This window comes from Neopelma chrysocephalum, unplaced genomic scaffold (assembly GCF_003984885.1).
Source record: "Neopelma chrysocephalum unplaced genomic scaffold, ASM398488v2 Primary Assembly neopelma1_66, whole genome shotgun sequence".
Classification (NCBI taxonomy): domain Eukaryota; kingdom Metazoa; phylum Chordata; class Aves; order Passeriformes; family Pipridae; genus Neopelma; species Neopelma chrysocephalum.
Window position 1 is genome coordinate 4,644,127 of NW_020897725.1, and position 14,340 is coordinate 4,658,466.

General features: G+C 40.6%; 1 protein-coding gene across 1 annotated transcript in view; it reads left to right on the plus strand.

The window, feature by feature from the left end:
- The window catches only part of COL14A1 (collagen type XIV alpha 1 chain), a 114,347-nt gene that overhangs the window by 13,889 nt on the left and 86,118 nt on the right, over window positions 1-14,340 (plus strand). The window lies entirely within an intron of this gene.

A 14,340-nucleotide genomic window follows, 5' to 3' on the forward strand; every position in this document is an offset into this window, starting at 1 on the left:
AATGACTTCATATCATCTTGGCTGTAAGACAGTCTTGCAGTATTGATTCCCACCTAAACTCAAATTGATACTATTGTATAATTAGGCATATAATAACTTGATAACTGTCCTAATGCAGGTTATATATATGAAAGCATTTGAAACATTTTGAGGGAAGGAAAAAAAAGGAATTAATTTTGTCTTGTTGCAAGGAGCCAATCTTCTGGTGAAATGTGATATTGCTTGCCATGAGAAGTTTGTCTAGTATGGATGAAAATCTAGTTCAAGCTTAATATACAGCTCTATTTCCTGTTATTCTAAAATTCAAATAGCATCTTCTTTATGAAGTAACCCCAACATTAATTGTTCCCTTCAGTGATTATTTATGATGTACAGAACAAGCACAGAGGAGAAGAGCTTGATATGAGCCTAAATAGTCTCTCTGTGAATGAACTAGGCAGTTTCAAGGATGCCATTTCCCCCCTTCCCTTTTGGCTCTGTCTCCAGGAATGCAAGTATCAAGGGCCTCACCCAAAGCTCCTTGAAGGCCATGCAAATTTTTCTCACTTCAGTGGGTTTTTATTCTTACCACACATACTTGTGTCATGTTTTATTTATTAGCACTATGAAGGTTTGTTTCCATATAGCATTTCTCAAGCCAAAGCACCCTTGAATTCCGTTGGATACATTGGGAAAAATGTTAGCTAGAGTTTGCAACACTTAAAGAGACAAGTTATACCTGCTAGTGCATGATGGGGTAGTGGATAGGTGATCTTTCCTACATCATGTCTGGAGGAAAATTGAGTTGGAAGAAACTAAAGAAGGAAAATGTGATTTGCTTTCTTAATGAAGGACAAGTGATAAAAGTTGAAGGAGGGAAAATTGAGCCTGTAATAGGAAAATGTTGATTAAATGCAGACAGAGGAAAGTGTCTGCCAGACTGTGGGAGAGGATTTATGCTTTTTCATGGTGTAGGGGCAAAAATACAATTGGCAAGAGGAGATCGGATCTGCAGTCTCTCCCTTTTTAGGATTCTTGTTTACTTGTGAAGTCTTTAGCTCAGTCACTTTCCTCCTCCATGTGCAACTTTTTACTTCTCTGAACTTCCATTGTATCAGGGCAGTTTGTGTCAGAGCAAAATACATCTCCATCTAGCACTTGTGAAAAGCTATTGCCTTACTCTTACTCTACCAGGTTTTACTAGAAAACTGAGGTATACATTTGAAACAATGACAAAACCTATGAACTTCTTGATCAGCAAACCTGACCAGAAAGAAAAAATGTTATGTTAATTTTTATGAATTCTTGAATTTGTTTAGCCCTATTCCCAACCCAGCTATATTTTATTGTAAAGTAATGGACCCTTTTCCTGCAGTCTAGCTATTGCATATTTCTTCCCTTTGCGCAGTATAATGATTATTCAAAGTGATGGAGATTCCAACTGAATGACTTCAGTGGGAGTCGGGTGAGATTCCAAGCAAAAACACTGAGCGAAAATAACAGCATCAGCAAAAAATGTGTAGCTGGGGTAGAAATGAACTCAGAACTGATACTCAGAGTAATGTTATCAAACCCTTCCTAGTTTAATATATAAAGACTGTTCCACATCATATTGAAATTGGATCAAAGAAATAAGGAAGAGTCTGTGAGAGAAATGGATTAAATAAGTAAGTGCCAAATTTTATGGCAAAACCATGAATAATAACTTCATCCTCTGCAGATGTTTGACAGGAAATGATTTGAGTATGACCAAATGAATTCAGGCTAGCAGTTAATTGGTTTCATAACAATTTCATGTATGGCTAAATTTGATGGATTTAATAGCAATCCTGATACATTCTGTGGCTGTGTTTATATCCTTCGTCCAGTTGGTAAGACCGTGGGAGTTAACAGCACAAAAGTTATTAGAATCATTAAAGTTGGAAAAGACCTGCAAGATCATAAAGTCCAACCTTTGATCTAATACCACCATGCCCACTAAACTGTCTCACAAAGTGCCACGTCCACTTGTTTTTTGAACGCTTCCAGGGATGGTGACTGCACCACTTCCTGGTGAGCCTATTCCAATGCTTAACCTCTCTTTCCTGAAGAAATTTTTCATAATATCCAACCTGAACCTCCCCTAGTGCAATTCGAGGCCGTTTCCCCGTGTCCTATAACTGGGAGAAGAAGCCGACCCCTACCTCACTGCAAACTTCTTTCAGGTAGTTGTAGAGAGCAATAAGATCCCCGCTTAGCCTACTTTTCTCCAGGCTAAACAACCCCAGTCACTCCTCATAGGACATGGCCTCCAGACCCTTCACCAGCTTCATTGCTCTTCTCTGGACACACTCCAGCACCTCAATGTCCTTTTTGTAGTGAGAAGCTCAGAACTGAACACAGGATTTGAGGTGTGACCTCACCAGTGGAGTACAAGGGGGATAATCACTGCCCAGGTCCTGCTGGCCACAGTTTCTGATACAAGCCAGGATGCCATTGGCCTTCTTGGCCACCTGGGCATGCTCCTGGATCATGTTCAGCTGCTATCGACCAACTCCCCCATGTTCTTTTCCTCTGGACAGCTTTCCAGCCATGCTTCCCTGCCTGGAGTTGTTGTGACCCAAGTCCAGGACTTGGCACTTAAGCCTTGTGAAACCTCTTACCATTGGCCTTGGCCCATCAATCCAGCCTGTCCAAATCCCTCTGCAGAGTCCTACTACCCTCCAACAGATCAACACTCCCAACTAATGTGGTGTTGTGTGTGATCTTACTGTTAACTAAATGTATTTGTATAATTTTTTTTTATCTTTTATGATAGTGGCCAGGTTAGGTAGAATAATATCTTACCTGTAAACAAGAGCAATCTTTGGCCATAAAAAGAATTGAAAACAGCTGTTGTCCAGATTGGTATTGTCAGTGGTTGTGGCTTCTGCTCTTGTCTTGAGTAAAAGAGTAGCAAAATCCTATTTCTTCATTTATTAGTGTCAAATTTTGATGTAAGGAGGTATCTTCTGTGAACATCTGCTCCACTTGTTACAGAAGGATGCTTATATAAGAAGAAACTAGAGTGTCTTTACAAGCCTTAGAAAAGCAAATATCATTCTCCTGCATATAGAGAATTATGTGACAGAATTCTCCAGCATGAATATTAGGACAGATTTGGCATTTAGTAGGCCAGAAAATCTGGAATCATTGTTTTGGGATGAAACTAATGAAGCACAGCAATATACTTGTCAGTGTGTGTGAAAAAGCACGTGAACTCTGTCAATAAGACAAGCTCCAGCTCATGTATCCTGCTGATTTTCCTGAAAGGCAGAAGAGGCACATAATCATATAAACTTGTTGTTTATGAATACTTAGCTAATATACTTTCTTCAGGGTCACACAATAAAGCCCAGAAATTTCTCTTTCAAATGGAAAAAGATTACACCATAACCCTTCTGTTGCTCAAAGCCAGGTCTTTGCTAAGAAATGCAAGATGGTTCCAAAGCATCTCACTCTTATTTTCATCATTGCTTTGGAGGACTGATTATGCAGTTTTCACCTGAGGCTCTACTGTGCTGGCAGGTATGTATGCCTTCTCCTGAACTCCCAAATTTACCTTCTTGTTTAGTCCTTGAAAGCAGAAGATCGTATTAGAGTTTTGTCTGTCTTTATGGAATGCTGTTGGTGGCTTGTATGGCTTGCTAGTAATTTTTCCAGCAGATTCAGTAACCTAGATTAAAATTTTCCACCTATTCTGTCCTACCCATTCAAGTGGTTTGAAAAGATGTGCTCCTTTCCTGCTCCAAGTACTATGCTCTTATCGCAAGCAAACCTCCAGTGTATATCCAGTGATGTCATGGTGCCAAATTAATTCAGGCTTAATGTGTAACATTCATCCATCAAATGCTCACTTTATATTTGATTTCCAGAAATCTTCTGTAGTTCTTCTGCACAACCACTTTCAAGTCTTAAGTCTCCTTTCTATATTTTTCAGAACCTGTCATTTTTAGCTTAGTGATTTATCACTGCTAGGTACACTCATATTAATAATGTCAGAAACCTTCTCTCTTTCTCTCTGTTGAGAAGAAGCTCACAGATGCAGCTTCTTTCAGCACACACTGATATTTGAGTACTTGTACCCTGGCACTTCGCCAGCTCCCTCATGTACAAAGCTCCTTTCTGTACAATGACAGGGGTTAATACATTCTGTGCCTTCTTAGATGTTTTACAGTTTCTCAGAGAGCTTCTTTGACTGTTTCTCTAATCAAATCCCTTTGGGGAGGGGAGAATCACAGTGTTTTGACTATATCCTGTGGCAAATATGTGACCATATCTGTTTCTGCAGGGTATTTCTCTATGTATCTGAACTGGGTGTAGCTATCCATTTCAATAAAAACAACAAAATGCTGAGGGCCAGTTTTATCTTCTTGCTCGTTGATTTGATTTTTGGGGGTTTTTAGTTGAGAGGTGTGGTGGCTTATCCTAGGCTAGCAGCCAAAAATCCCACCTGGCTGCCTGCTCACTCTTCTCCCCAGCAGGCTTGGAGAGAAGAGAGGAAGAACAGGAATGAAAAAGTTTGTGGGTTGAGATAAAGACAGGGAGACTGCTTACCAATTACCATGGTAGGCAAACAGAGTCAAGTGGGGGAAGATTTACTTAGTTTATTGCCAGAAAAAAAAATTGCTAATGCGGGTAGTGGGAAACAAAAAAAAGACAAACATTAAAACAACAACTTTCCTCCCCATTTTCCCATGCTCAGCTTGACCTCCTCCCGGACTCCTCTCCTCCTCCCTTGTTATCACTGCAAGTTAGTTCAAGTCCCTTCAGAGAGAAAGCAAGTGGTACAAAAGGGGTGTTTTGGGGTTATGATGGGGACGTAGTGGTTTCTCTCTTCCATTCCTTTTGTCTCAGACCTTTCTTCTCCAATGTGTGTCATCCACAGGCTGCAGGGGATATCTGCTTTGCCATGGAGCACTCCTTTGCCTGACCTTGGGGTTTCATCTTTTGTTTCTCACTCCTTTTTCCCCTCTTCCTCCTCTCTTTGCCTGAAATTTTCTGTCCTTTCTTAAATATGTTTTTCCAGAGGTGCCACTGGCTGTCCATGGACATGTGGCCACTTCTCAAAAAAGGCCACCTCTGCAGCCTCCCTCCTACCAAACCTGGCCACAAACACCCCATACCAGAGATGCTCTATGAGTGCTTTACTAGAGTAAAGCTTTTTACACTGTCTTTAACCTATCCTGTTTGGAAATTCCCATATGCAAATATCAAATCAAGATGATTTAGTACCGCACAGAGCATGCATGGACCAGATTTCTCTTCTGAATCAGGTGTTGTCAGGGTAAACCTTTTACAGGCTATAGACTATTAAAACAGTGAGAAATAAGCTCCCATAAAAGATTGTGATTTATGTATAACAATGTTACAACTACTTTCTCATTGTAAAGCACATGTAATGTAGTCATACAGTAAATATGACTTGTTAGGGAGGTCAGGGGTCTTCACAGCAGAGAACACAGTGGTTCGTTGAGTCTTCCCTACTGAAAATTGTGTTTCATCCCTGGAGCAAGTCCATTAGGGGTAGGTGTGTTTTTTTTCAATGATTTCTATAAAAATCTAATGATTTGTGGCTGAGTTAAAAAGCCTGGGAGAACTGTAGCTTTTTAAATCCCTTAGATGCGTGTCTCTGATGGAGTCACCTTTACCACGTGCCAGGAGCCAAACTGGCAGAATGTTACCCGAGCTTTCTGGGCCAGTGCGGAGCCAACTGGAAGATCTGAGAAAACAGGTATTGCCCCTCAGTTCCCTGCCCAAAAGGAATATAGAGAAAGGTCTAGGAGAAATCAATTGACAATAAAAGCTAGGTCTGAGTTTCTAATTGTGGAAGACTGAGAGAAGCAGGTAGAAATTTAGGGAAGAGAATTTTTAGCTAATATGTGGGGCCATGAAAGTAGAAAGGATAACTTGGCAGTGGGAAAAAAATTAGGCACTGGGTGAGTGAAAAACAGCATGGAAATCATAGTGGGCCTTAGAGATAGAAAAGCAGAGAGGCTCTATATAATGAGCTGTGTAATGCCATACCTTGGCTGCCACAAAGTATAATAGCAAGGTGCAGATGCCAGGTTACATAATCTGTATGTAGGTAATATAATCTGAACTAACGTTAAAAACAGGGAATAGTTGATTTAATGTGTCTTGATCGATATTCCTGCATTTGTATATTAATTTAAATATAAATTTTTTTTTGAGGAAGAGGTAAAAATTACCTGTAAGGATAAATGTAGCGAGTCAATATCTACGCAATCCCAGCAGAGGCAAGAAGCTGGAATCCTTTATTGGACTTAAAAGTTCATATTTAAAGGGTTTAGGGTTTACATGTTTAACAGGGGGTTTACATATTCATCGAGGGATTTGCATATTCATTCTATTACAATTGGAGGTTTCACAGAGGTGAAGTAATAGGGGAAAACTCAGCTTGACAAATCTTGGGGTCTTAGGAATTACCTCATGGGGAAAACCCCATTTTGTCTTAGGGGATTTTACAGGGGGGGAACAGGTATTCCGGTCTGCAGGATGCAAGGATTCAGGGAACACAAAGGGAGAGAAAAGATACAATAGGTCTTCTGCACAGGTCTGATGAGATCAGGATGTGGACTCTCTGGCTTGGGCAGGGCATGTGATGTCATGCAAGGAGTCTCTTCCGTTCTGCTGGAGAAGGCAGGAAGAATCCACAGTGATGAGGTCATTGAAAAGGGTTTTTCTCCAGCTTCTATGACTCAAGGTTTTCTGTTTAAACCTAGCAGTTTCTTTTCTTGTGTCTGAATTTTTGGGCTCCAACAGATAAACAAATATTTCCTTTGAAAGAATTGAATATTATTAGGGACCTTTAGTGAATTTAACACTACTAGTGGTACATTATCATTATTATTATTGTGCATACAGATATACCTATATATATACACATATAAGTTATAAATATTATGAAGAATGGCTGTTCATTCAGTCAGAGTTCCCTCTGACACATGCTGGTTCCACTCTCCTCTTTGTTTTCTTCACCACTCAGTGCTGCACAGAGAAGAGACTTTGGTTATATTGTACTAAATGTCAAGTTTTTAACACTTTCAGCATTTAGTATCATAAAGTGTCCTGGAATGACACCTGAAACCATCAGTCATGTGATACTTACCTGCTAAGTAGGAATAAGTAACCTGCGGTTTCTTTCAGGTAGGTGTGATCTCTGAATCTTGCAGAAACAGTGTCCCTTCGGTGCTGGATCTTTTGTAGTTTTTTCTGTGATCATAACATTTAGCTTCCTAATCTCTGCCTAGAACACAGATGGAGTCCTCAGCTCCCTGCAAAAACTATGTAGACGTATCTGCAGTTATTTTGTCTTACAGTGGGATAGCTTTTGATTTTTTTTTGTCTTCCTAGTGTATTGTACATTTTTAGTGATGCTATTATTTACATTATTTCTACAATCTTTCTATGTAAATGTTTTTGAATGATTTTTAATAACATTTTTTCTTCAAGTGCTATGCACTTATCAGGTAATGCAAAAGGCATATAATTTCTCAAAATGCCATGGTATACGTGGTTTCTGAGGTTTCTGTTATAATAACTCTTGCAGTGAAGGTTGAATCAGTCTTTGGATAGTGATAGAAATGAGAGGTGCAGTAAGCTTAAAAAATCCAATGATTTGATTTCTTCTTCTAACACTCCTATCGCCTTTGATGCAAATAAACTTAGACATTCACTTTGTAGCTGTTGAATGGCACTACTTAAGCAGAGTAGAAGAAATCCAAGGAGAGGTATATTAAGATACTCTTCAGGAGAAGACACTAATTATCTAATTTATTAACTTGTCTGTTTAGTTAATGTCAGATGCTTCAGTAAGTGTTGCTAGACAGTGTGAAATGAGTGCTGTGAGGTATTTGAGTAAGCTACAGGAATGAATACTTTCTGAACTTCTGCTCCATTGGCAGTGTTTCATAGTTTAACTCACTTCATCCTGGCTAATGTAACTGCAAGTGTTGGTTTTAGTCATGGCATTTTTCTATTTTTTTTTTTTTTTATTACTTGCTGAACTCTGGCTATGGAACTCATTAACTGTGTCTTTACACAGCCTATAATCTGACTTATTAGCAGTGTTTTCTTGAGCTTTCTGGAGGACACTTTAGCTCTTGATTATGAGCTGCAGAAAAAAGAAATTGTAACTATGCTGTGTGGGCATTTTCCCCCCAGTGCCATTCTGTTCTTCCTAAACAGTCCTTGTCTTCTCAGCCCTTGCAGATTTATCTGATTCTGCAATCAGAGGAAAAAAGCAAAGTTTATTAGGAGGTACTTGGCTCTTCTGCTTTCAGTACTATTTATTTTTTGCCTTGCATTGGGTACCACTGAACCCTTTAGCCCAGTAGAAGTGTGCAGGGTTGCCCCAGCCCCAACCAGTAGCAAGACTAAGCAGGTAGTCCCACTAGGTCTGGGGTGATCGAGCACAGGGCTTGGCCAAGCAAGTACTACTAACCAATCACTGGCTTGATCCCTTTATCTTCTTATTTTCCCATGCATGTTCTTTCCCATACTACCTTGATCCCTCCCTTTCAATGCTTTTGGTTCCTCCCCTAAACATCTCATACTAGATCTTGTACAACTCCCAGGTGCCTGTTCCTGTATCCCGTGTCTCATTACCCCCTAAGCAGTAATCCCCAACCATGGGGATTACTGAACCATCAGCAGACCATGTTATGAAGTAAGTTCAAGTTATCAAAATGTTATAAAAGTGAGTTGCGGATCTTGGAAGACACCAGCCTCATGAGATCATGTAATTACTGTTTAGTTTTGGGTGTATGCTGGACTCTCACAAGAGGGAAACACAAAGTTTCTGCTTGCCTTTTGTTTTCTTCTGTTCTAGTGCAGTGCTATATCATATCAAAGGGTTGCTTGAGCTGGATGCAACCACGTTTAATTCAAAACAGAGAGCAGGGCAGCTCTGTTGTTCAGTACAACACACTCCCTGGTGAATGTGCTAGCCTGCTCAGAACTAGCTAGCTCAAGGTGTTCTACCTTATTCTCCATTACAAAGTGTAGACATAACCCTCACCATTAGTCTTTAGCATCACTTTCTTGATACCTCAGAATAGGAACAAACACATTTCCTACTTGGGGATTTGTTAAGTTCTTTAAACATTGTGGAGTCTTTCTATATGATAGGTTTCATTTTTGGACATTTGTAGATTAAAGTCTGCATCACAAATTATAGTGAAGTTTCGAATTATTGATTGCATTTGTCTCAATGGTAGGCTGCTGTCTACATGTCCCTAAAAGATGTATATACATGGTACTGAGGCTTGAATATTTCATCTTTGCAGTGTCTGTAGGGGGTATGTGGATGCATTACCTTGTCATGTATTAAATGGGATGCACATTTGCTGTCATTAACTGCCTCACAGCTGAGGACATGTGCTCTGTGGAGGCTGTTCAGGACTTTTTTCCTTTTCAGTTTACTTTTCAGTTCTGTGCTTACCATCTTGACAAATATTTTTCTAGTCTTTACCAAAAACTGCCTTTCAGCACTGTGCGGCATGCAGTGACACGTGGTCCTTTGACCTGATTGTGAGTAGCTCGAGTGTGTGGTGTATACCTGCTTGTTCTAGCATTTACTAATCAATTAAAAGCAATATGAACATAGAAATGAATCTGTCCTCTATACTTCTTTAGAGGGGGTAGCCAGAGATCCCCACACCTCCCCTGAGAAGACTGGGGAATGCTTGGAAAATGCTGCAGCTTTCGTAGAACATTTTGGATCACCACAAGGCTTTGGCAAGCATTTATAATTATGCTCCCCTTACCACGCGCCTCTGACCACTCTGAAGCTGCTTAGCCCAGAAATAATTTTTTAGATCTAATTTTGGTTTCAGACGCTTTGGCTTTGGACTCACTTGGCTTTGTTCTGCCCAATCTTAGCCCAAGCAGAGGATTCATGATGTCTCCTATCTCAGCTTTCTCTAGTGAAAGCTGCACCTAACCACCTGATCTTAGCCAATAGGACTGTAACTGAAATGCCTGAAGACCATAGTTTCAGTGGTTTCGCTGCTGGTCAGATCACCATCCTGATGTGTGCTAAAAGATCTCTGCACTGGACTCCACGTAGAACCTGCCCAGCAATCCTGTCAGCAGGCCCCCATCCATGTTAGAGCATGGGGTTTTTTTGAGAGTGATTATTTTTTAACTTGTGCCAAGTGTTGTGATGGCTTTCCATTCTTCTGTGTGACTCCTCATGGACATCATCTTCTCTCTCAACTTCAGGTGATGCAAATAGCTGTTAAAAACAGGAGGTGAAGTAGACTTGTCAGAATGTACCCTTGCTTCTTTTGATATATGAATTTAGGATACTGCATACAAGCCATGCTGGTTTCTGTACTTCTCAAAAGGTAGAATTTGATGAGAGGCATCCATTAATTTTCCAGGCTAGTTTATAAACCTGGGAGCTGCCATGCAGAGCTTTGTGTATTAGAAATTCCTTGTTAGTCACTGAAGGACTTACAGAAAGATTCTGTTGCAAGGAAACTCTTGGGTAAACTCCCCTTTACTGTCCAGAAAATTTAGCTCATTGTGCTGTGGATGATCAATGCTTATTCCATGAATTCATCATAAGAATTTCTCTGGAGGAAATAGCTTTCTTGTCCTTTGACTTGTGACTTGGATTTCATTCTGCAATGGCAATACTTCTGTGGACCTGGCCAGGGTAATTTGGAAGACTCCTTCATGCCTCCCACGACTGAAAAACCTGATGGGAAGTATCAGCACTTACATGGACAGAATTTTTATGTGATTTTCCCTTGCTGTCCTTTGTTAGTTGCTTTGGAGAAAACCAAGCAAGCTACATTTAGAGATTGCAGTATTTACATCTGCCATCTGGCCAAACTAAATAGCCATTAGTTTATTTCCAAGTGTGTTGAAATAATCTGAATAAGATAATAATATACTTTTGAGAGAAAGCAAGCTTGAAAATGAAGACCTGATAGTTGCTGTGAAAGTTGGTATTGGGAAAGGGTTCACTTTGAGTTGTGTACTTTGATCCTGACAGAAGAAATCCCTGATTGAAGTGATGTCAGAGAAGTGAGAAGAACAGAGAGAGAGATTTGGAGGAAGGAGTTGATTTCAACATAAGAAGGGTCTCGTGTTTTGTAACTGCCTTGTCTATTCTGGATATTTGTAAAATTGTGTTAAATTTTATTTACCTTAGCCTAGTTTCAGAGTTGAGTGTTAATTTGGAGGTTGTTATGTATATCCCAGATTGCAAACCCTTGCTTTTTTCCAAAAATAGAAAGCTTGGCATTAGAAATGATGGCCAATTTCCATTGTTAACCAGGGATTCTTACTTATTTCCTGGCTCTTCCTTTCTGTAGGAGGAACTGCTTTTCTTCTATCTGTCATATGAATGGTTGTGGTTGTGTATAGCCTCTCATAAGTGTTCCAGGCCAGGCAGAAACTGGATATTGGACAGATTGCCTTTCTGTTATACACAGCGTCCCTCCCTGTCCCCTGTCCCTTTTTAGGAACTCTCCTTGAATGCATCTACTTCACTGAAGAGTAGACACAGTGTTGACATAGATATCTGGAGAATCTGTAGTTCAGAAAAAGAAAGCAACTTTACAGCTTTCTTTCTACTCTCTGAGCAGAAAAAGAGACAGGGACCTAAATGCAAATTTCATTTTTGTCATAAAGTGATCTACCTCCTGATACCAGAACTACTCACGTTCACAACCACTGAGTTAAAAGATGCTTATCCTCAGGTTCATAACCCTTGAGTTATGTTTCTCCTTATATCTACGCAGTAAATCCATATAATGCTTGGTAAATCTGAACCATTAGTAAATGAAAACCTGTCTGGGCTCTTTTTTTCTTTGGTAGCTTTTCCTAAGGCACTGACCTTTTTTTGTGCTATCTATTCACATCCTTGAATGATGGATTAATAGAAGCTCAGGTGAATGAATGGTCTTTCATTATCTTCAGACTGCTTTTCATTTCTTCAAGTCATTAGCTCTTGAGCATCTATCCAATCCGCAGTGTGCTGGCATGGCTAGATTCTGCTGGCAGCAAGAGATATTCCCTTAAGTCGGATTCAGGGTTCATGTTGACATGTTTCATTATTGAAACAGTTTCATTATTACCCTGCTGAGACATTCCTTAACAGTTCATCATCTGGCAGCATGAATTCTAATAATTGGAAGTCTGTAGGCTTGCTCAGGACTATGTATGTTCTAGGCAAACACCTCAGTAAATCATGAGTTATGCTTCTCTTTGATGTAAGACAGTACCTCATGTTTGAAACTGAAGCTACATAGTAACAAATTGAACCTCCTGCCACTTTTTAAAAGTTGTATGGCAACCTTGAAGGAAGAACAAAAAAAAGCTTTGAGGAGGTGCTAGCAAACAGATATTTTAATAAGCAGAATCACAGAATATGTGAAGTTGGAAAGGTTCCACAAGGATCCTGGAGTCCAACTCCTGCCCTGCACAGGACCATCCCCAAGAGTCACACCATGTGCTTGGGGGTATCATCCAGGCACTTCATGAACTCTGTCAGGCTTGGTGCTGTGACCACTCTGATTCTGGGCTGTCTCATAGTCAGCACCTTTTGCCTGGTGCCCTGTGTGCTGAGTAAGCCTTGGTGTTACAGCTGAGTTATGTCCCTTGGTTAAAAGGTGCTAGGTAGTAGCCTGTAACAGGACTTACCTGGCTGAGGGGACCATGTTTTCTACTTCAAAAGTGTTCTCACCTGGCTAGTTAGCTGTACTGATTGTGTGAGTCTGTCCGCAGGTAGGGAGTCCTGTTTCCTTATCTGACTGCTGGGTTTGGGGTTTGTGTCTTTGGCTCATTATTCCCCAGTAAGCACAGCCTTGGTATTCATGTACTCTGCTCTCCTGGAATGCCCAAAGGAACCTCTGTGGAGCCCAGCACCAGCTTGATGCCTGAGCATATTTAGTTTCCTTGTATACAGGAAAGTTAGCAGAATTAGGGCTGTGTAGTGGTGCAGACAGTTGTTTCAGAAGTAAATGCTAGTCTCAACAGGGTCTTTGCTTGTATTTGATTTGTTTATGTGGCTAAAAATGTGGGGTAAATTTTCTGGTCTTTTGCACTGATCTTTCTAGTATGATAAAGGAAGGGAAAACCATAAATTGTGAGCACAGGGATGTAGCTCCTGTGGCTTGTGAAATACCACTCATATCTCATCTCTTCTCTCCGTACCTTCAAAATCTTTCAAACTCAGCTTTCAAATATGGCTTAATACGTGGGCAGGGAGGTGGTGTCAAACTGTGGCAGATCAGCAAGGTACAGAGTCCTGCCCCTGGGGAGGAATAACCCCAGACACCAGGACATGCTGGTGACCCACTGGCTGGAGTGCAACTTTGCAGAAAAGGCTCTGGGAGTCTTGGTGGACATCCAGTTGACCATGAGCCGGCAGTGGGCCCTTGTAGTAAAAAAGGCAAACAGCCTCCTGGGCTACGTTAGGAAGAAAGTTGTCAGCAGATCGAGGGAGATGATTTTTCCCCTCGGCTCAGCCCTGGTGAAGCCACATGTGGAGTTCTGTGTCCAGTGCTGGGCTGGCTCCCCAGTAGAAGAAAGACATGGACTTACTGGGGTGAGACCACTGAAGGGCCATGAAGATGATTAAGGGCTTGGAGCATCTTTCATAGAGGAGAGAGGCTGAGATAGCTGGAGTATTCAGCTTGTAGGACAGCAGGTAAAAGATACCTTTCCAATGTGTAAAAATACACACTGGAATAAATAAAGGTGGAAATTCTTCTTGGTGAAGTCCAGTCAAAGGACAAGAAGCAGTGGACACAAACTAAAATAACTGTAAATTCTGTTTAATCAAAGAAAGCATTTATTTTACTATGAGGATGGTAAAACACTGGAACAGGTTACTCGGGTTGTGGAGTCTTTATCCTTGAAGACTGAACATGGCCTAAAGCAATTTGCCATTGTGGTCTCTGCTTTGATCAGGGCAGTTTGACTGGACTGAAGAGGTCCCTTCCCACCTTCAGTACCCTGTGATTCTGGGAGCTGAAGATTTCTTAGAGTAAGGTGGTCACTCAGACATCTCTGCTAATTAGAGAATGGAAGAATTGCTACATTCAAGAGGACATGAATGGCATCCTGGGGTTTTGTGGATTGACACGTGACATCCCAAATTAGTGATGCTTCTAAAGATCGCCACATATTTACACAAGCATATACACTGGTTACATTATGAAAATATTATTTCAAGAACTGCTTGAAGGTAACATAGGGCCTTGAATTTGGAAGTCTTCTGCACTGTAACTATATTGCATCATCCTTTTTGTTTCTAGACACACTGACCAGAACATCCTATGTACCTAGAGCTGTAATAAT